The sequence below is a fragment of the Bubalus kerabau genome, chromosome 4, assembly GCF_029407905.1.
Source record: "Bubalus kerabau isolate K-KA32 ecotype Philippines breed swamp buffalo chromosome 4, PCC_UOA_SB_1v2, whole genome shotgun sequence".
In the NCBI taxonomy this organism is placed as follows: domain Eukaryota; kingdom Metazoa; phylum Chordata; class Mammalia; order Artiodactyla; family Bovidae; genus Bubalus; species Bubalus kerabau.
Genome location: NC_073627.1, coordinates 152,247,715 through 152,253,714, shown reverse-complemented (window position 1 = coordinate 152,253,714; position 6,000 = coordinate 152,247,715).

Below are 6,000 nucleotides of genomic sequence, written 5' to 3'. Positions count from 1 at the left end.
GATGGCTCTGGCCACCCCACCCTACCATCTCCACCCCCTGCCCTCCAGCACTCCCCTGTCTACATCCATGACCTCTTGTATCTGGAAGTGTTTATTGAGATACTTTCCTATTACTCAAAGCACTTCCAAGGCTGCCTGCCAATTACAGACTAAAATGTCTCAATATGGGTCCCAGACTCTTCTTCTCTTTGGAAGAGACTTTCTCCCTATGACTTCTCTCTTATCCTCTGTCAGAAAGCCTGACTTATCTTTGTGTCCTCCCTCTCAGTCATTTATTTCAAAATACATTTATGTCAACATATATTGAACACCTGCTGTGTGCTGAGCAGTGTTGTAGCCATAGAGCACTTAGCCCCAAGTGTTGTGAAGCTCATATGGCAGTAAAGGGAGACAGCAACACATATAGTGGGCTGGGTACCATAGTGCCCTATGGAAACTGGCACAGTGTCAGGGCTGGGCAGAGGCGAAGAGCTTCTGAGGTGACTTGAAAGCAGAGGCCTAGAAGTGGTGAGTTGGGGAAGGAAAACAAAGGGAACTTACATGGAAGGACCTAGGAAAAAATGGGGGGTGACCTTGGTATTTTTCCACCCTAAGATCAGTGGCCCTCCATGTGGTCTGCCCCTTGCCTCAACACCCATTCCCCCAAGTTTGCCCCATTCCTCACGGCACATCACCCATGAGTCTGTGCAAGCGTCCAAGACTTCACCACTCACCCCTGCCATACTGTAGGGGCGAGGGGGTGGGCTGCCAAACTACATGGCCCACACACTGCCCCTCCACCCTGGCGCTCTGGTGAAGCACGACTGCAGTGCTGCATGCTCTGCAGAAAGCATCTGAGGACAAGACATGGTTTTTTCACCTTATTACCCAGTGGAAAAGCAGCATCTTCCAGTATGTGTTTATTCATTCACCTACTACTCAACAAAGTGTACTGCATGCAGATGCAGGATTTTCCATTGTGGTAATGTACATAACATAAAATTTATCATTTTAACCATTTTTCAGTGGACAGCTCTGTTGCATTAAGTATACTTACAATATTGTGCAGCCATCAACCTTATCCATCTCTACAACTATTCTCATCTTTCCAAAGTGAAATTCTGACCCTAACTCCCCAATACCCCTTACCTCCAGCCCCTGGTAACTACCATTCTACTTTCTGTCTTTATGAATTTGATTACTCTAGGGACTTCATATGTGGCATCATTATTTGTCCTTTTGTGATGCTTATTTCACTGAGCAGAATGTCCTCAAAGTTTATCCATGGCATAGCATGTGTCAGAATTTCCTTCCTTTTTAAGACTTTAAGATACTTCATTGTATGGATATGCCACATTTGGTTTATTTGCTCACTGTCGTTAGACACGGGTTGTCCCCGCTGTTTGGCTAAGAGCACGGGTATACAAATATCTGTTCAAGTCCCTGCTTTCACTTCTGTTGTGTGTATACCCAGAAGTGAAATTGCTGAATCATGTGGTGATTCTATTTTTAACTTTTTAAGGAACCACCATACTGTTTTTCACAGCAGCTACAGCATTTTAAATTTCCACCAACAGTGTACAAGTGTTCTAATTTCTCCACATCTTTATCAGCATATTGTTCCTAATTTGGGTTTTGTTTGTTTGTTTGTTTCTATTTTTTATAGCCATCCTAATGTGTGGGAAGTGGTGTCTCATTGTGGGTTTTTTTTTTAAGTACATTTTTTTCTATTTTGATTGATTTCTCAATGTATAGTCCAATATAATACCAATTTTTAATGGCAAAAATGTAGTTCCACTGAAACTCCATGATCACTGGGATCTTGATTTGCATTTCCCTAATGATTAGTGATGTTGAGCATCTTTTTATGTGCTTAGTGGCCATCTATATATATTCTTTGGAAAAATGTCTATTCTAATCCCTTCCTCATTTTTGATTTGAGTTGGTTGCTTTTGGCTAAGTTGCAGAAGATTTTTTAATATATTCTGGATATTAATTGCCTATCAGATATATGATTTGCAATTATCTTCTCCCATCCTGTGCACTTTAAGTTTTTAATTTTGATGAAGCCCAATTCATCTATTTTTTGTTTTGTTGCCTATGCATTTGATGTCATGTCCAAGAAATCTTTGCTAAATTCAATATCATGAAGCTTTCCTCCATATGTTTTCATCTAAGAGTGTTGTAGTTTTACATGGATGGACCTTGAAAGAATTATCCTTAGTAAAATAAGTCAGAGAAAGACAAACACTGTATGTTATTACTCACATATGCAATCTAAAAAATAAACTAAGAATATAAAAAAGAAAAAAAGTGTTGTAGTTCTTAAGTATAGGACTTTGGTCCATTTTCAATTAATTTTTGTATAGGATGTGTGAAGTAAGGGTTCATCTTAATTCTTTCATGTGTGAATATCCAGTTTTCCCAGCACCATTTGTTGAAAAGACTGTCCTTTCCCCACTGAATGTTCATCACACCCTTGTCAAAAATCATTTGACCATATGGACCAGGGTTTATTTCTGGGTTCTCTATTGTATTTCATTGGTTTGTGTATCTTTATGCCGGTACCACATTGTTTTGATTACTATGGCTCTGTATTAAGCTTTGATATTTGGTAGGATGAGACCTCCAACTTGACTTTTCTTTTTCAAGCTTGTTTTATCTTTCCTGAGCCCCATGCAATTCCATATTAACTTGAGGATTGTGTGTTAGTCACTCAGCTGTGTCCAACTCTTTGTGATCCCATTGACTGTAGCCTGCCTGGTTCCTCTGTCCATGGGATTCTCTAGGCAAGAATACTGGAGTGGATTGCCATTTTTCTTCTCCAGGGGACCTTCCCAAACCAGGGATTGAAGCCAGGTCTCCTACACTGCAGGCAGATTCTTTACCATCTGAGCCATGAGGATTGGCCTCTCCTTTCTGCACAAGGGCTATTGTAATTTTGAAAAGGGTTGCATTGCATCTGTAGAACACTTTGGGTATTATTGACATCTTAACAACAGTAAGTCTTCTGATCCATGAACATGGGATGTCTTTTTAAATTGCTTTCAGCAATGTTTTATCATTTTCAGTGTATAAGTGTTTTGTCTCCTTGGCTAAGTTTATTCCTGGGTATTTTATTTGTTGGATGCTATTGTAAATGGAGTTGTGTTTCCAATTTCCTTTTTGGATTGTGCTTTCTTAGTATATGGAAACAAACTAATTTTTGGTATTGATTCAGTATGTTCTGGAGAAGGCAACGGCACCCCACTCCAGTACTCTTGCCTGGAGAATCCCATGGACGGAGGAGCCTGGTAGGCTGCAGTCCATGAGGTCTGGGAGTCGGACACGACTGAGCAACTTCACTTTCACTTTTATGCATTGGAGAAGGAAATGGCAACCCACTCCAGTGTTCTTGCCTGGAGAATCCCAGGGACGGCGGAGCCTGGTGGGCTGCAGTCTATGGGGTCGCACAGAGTCGGACACGACTGAAGTGACATAGCAGCAGTATGTTCTATGTTTGCTGAGTTTGTTTTTTAGTTCTGTTATTTGTAGAATCCTCAGAGTTCTTAAATATTGATGATTTTACATGATATAAGATCATATTATCTATGAACAGAAATAATTTTACATCTTCCTTTCTAATTTGAATGCTTTTTATTTCTTTTTCTTTCTTTCTTTTTGCCCAGTTGCTCTGGCTAAAACTTCCAATAGCACATTGAATAGAACTGATGAAAGTGGACATCTTTCTCTTGTTGCTGATCTCAGGGGAAAAGTTTTTTAATTTTTTAGTCTTTCACCATTTGTAGGTGAAAGTATGAGTATGATGTTTGGTTTGGGCTTTTCATATATGGATGGCCTTTACTATATTGAATAAGTTTCTTTCTATTCTTAGTCTGTAGATTTTTGTTTGTTTGTTTATTTTTGTTTTGTTTTGTTTTGTTTTGTGTCAAATGCTTTTTCCTGGCATCAATTGAGATCATCGTATGGTTGTTTTTCTCCCCTTCATTCTGTTAATGTGGTCTGTATTACACTGATTTTTTACAATTGAGTTTAAGGATATTGAACCATCCTTACATCCTGGGAATAAATCCCATTTGGTTAGGGTGTATGATCCTTTTAATATGCTGTTGAGTTTGGTTTTCTAGTAGTTTGTTGAGGATTCTCCATCCTCAACATATGTTTATAAAGAATATTGTTTTGTAATCTTCTTGCAGAATCTTTGGCTTTTGTCAGGGTAATCCTGACTTCATAGAAAGGATTAGGAAATATTCCCTCCTCTTCAGTTTTTGGGAAGACTTTAAGAAGGATTGGTGTTAATTTTCCTTAAATGTATGATAGAATTCAGTGAAGCTAAATTATGAGTTTTTCTTTAGTTCTATTCAGATGTTCTATTTCTTCATGATTCAATTTGGGTAGGCTGTGTGTTCCTAGGAATTTGTTAATTTAATCTAGATTATCCAATGTGTTGGCAAACAACTAGTGCATATGTTATAGTAATGGACAAGGCATACACCATCCCTACCTCCAAGGAGCTCATATGCCAGAGCAAGAAACAGACAACTAATAGATGTCATGGGGGAGATGTCAGAAAGGAGACACTAATTCAAGGTTGGGTGTGTGCTTTCGTTAGTGGATGAGTTCATGTGATCAATGCAAAGAAAGTTCTAAGAGCAGGCTCTTCTTGGACTACCTAGACCTTGGTGATCTAAACGAAAAGCAGTTGAAATGAACAGTAAGCCATGGGAACTTTGGAAGCCTTCTGGGTTTTTCTGATAGGTATGAAAGTGTGCCTTTTCATACTGTTCATGGTGTTCTCAGATGTGTAGATGACACCACCCTTATGGCAGAAAGTGAAGAAGAACTAAAGAGCCTCTTGATGAAAGTGAAAGAGGAGAGTGAAAAAGTTGGCTTAAAGCTCAACATTCAGAAAACTAAGATCCTGGCATCTGGCCCCATCACTTCATGGCAAATAGATGGGGAAACAGTGGAAACAGTGACAGACTTTATTTTGGGGGGCTCCAAAATCACTGCAGATGGTGACTGCAGCCATGAAATTAAAAGACGCTTACTCCTTGGAATGAAAGTTGTGACCAACCTAGACAGCATATTAAAAGCAGAGGCATTACTTTGTCAACAAAGGTCTGTCTAGTCAAGGCTATGGTTTTTCAAGTAGTCACATATGGATGTGAGAGTGAGATTGTAAAGAAAGCTGAGGGCCGAAGAATTGATGCTTTTGAACTGTGGTGTTGGAGAAGACTCTTGAGAGTCCCTTGGACAGCAAGGAGATCCAACCAGTCCATCCCAAAGGAGATCAGTCCTGAGTGTTCATTGGAAGGACTGATATTGAAGCTGAAACTCCAATACTTTGGCCACCTGATGCAAAGAGCTGACTCATTTAAAAGACCCTGATGCTGGGGAAGATTGAAGGCGGGAGGAGAAGGGGATGACAGAGGATGAGATGGTTGGATGGCATCACTGACTCAATGGACATGAGTTTGGGTAAACTCCCGGAGTTGGTGATGGACAGGGAAGCCTGGCATACTGCAGTCCCTGGGGTCACAAAGAGTTGGACACAACTGAGCAACCGAACTGAACTAATGAAAGAGTGGCCTTCTTTTTGTCCATCTCTAGGATGGTCCAGTGATGTTTGAAAGTCGTGAGTTTGTAGATCAAGGTCCCTCAGCTGGGTGACCATATAATTTACTATCCAAAAATGTGCTGGTAATAAAGCACCAGAACAGGCGCAAACAAGGCTATTCTCGTCAAACTGGGACCAAGGTGGCCCTCCTATAGCCCACACTTGGGTTAGTCAGGTCTGCAGGAATGGACATGCAAAAATGCCAAGAGGTGGTGTGAACAGTCTGGCTAGGTCTACCATGGGTGCCAGTGCCTGCCACACACAGTAGGCTAAGGCCAGCCAGGATACCCACCCTGAAGCAGCTCAAGCTCATCTGGGTAATTCCCACCTGGCTTCCACATCATTCTTCAGAGGACTCCCTGATACCCTCCTCCATCATAGTTAAGTTCCTACTTTCCTCT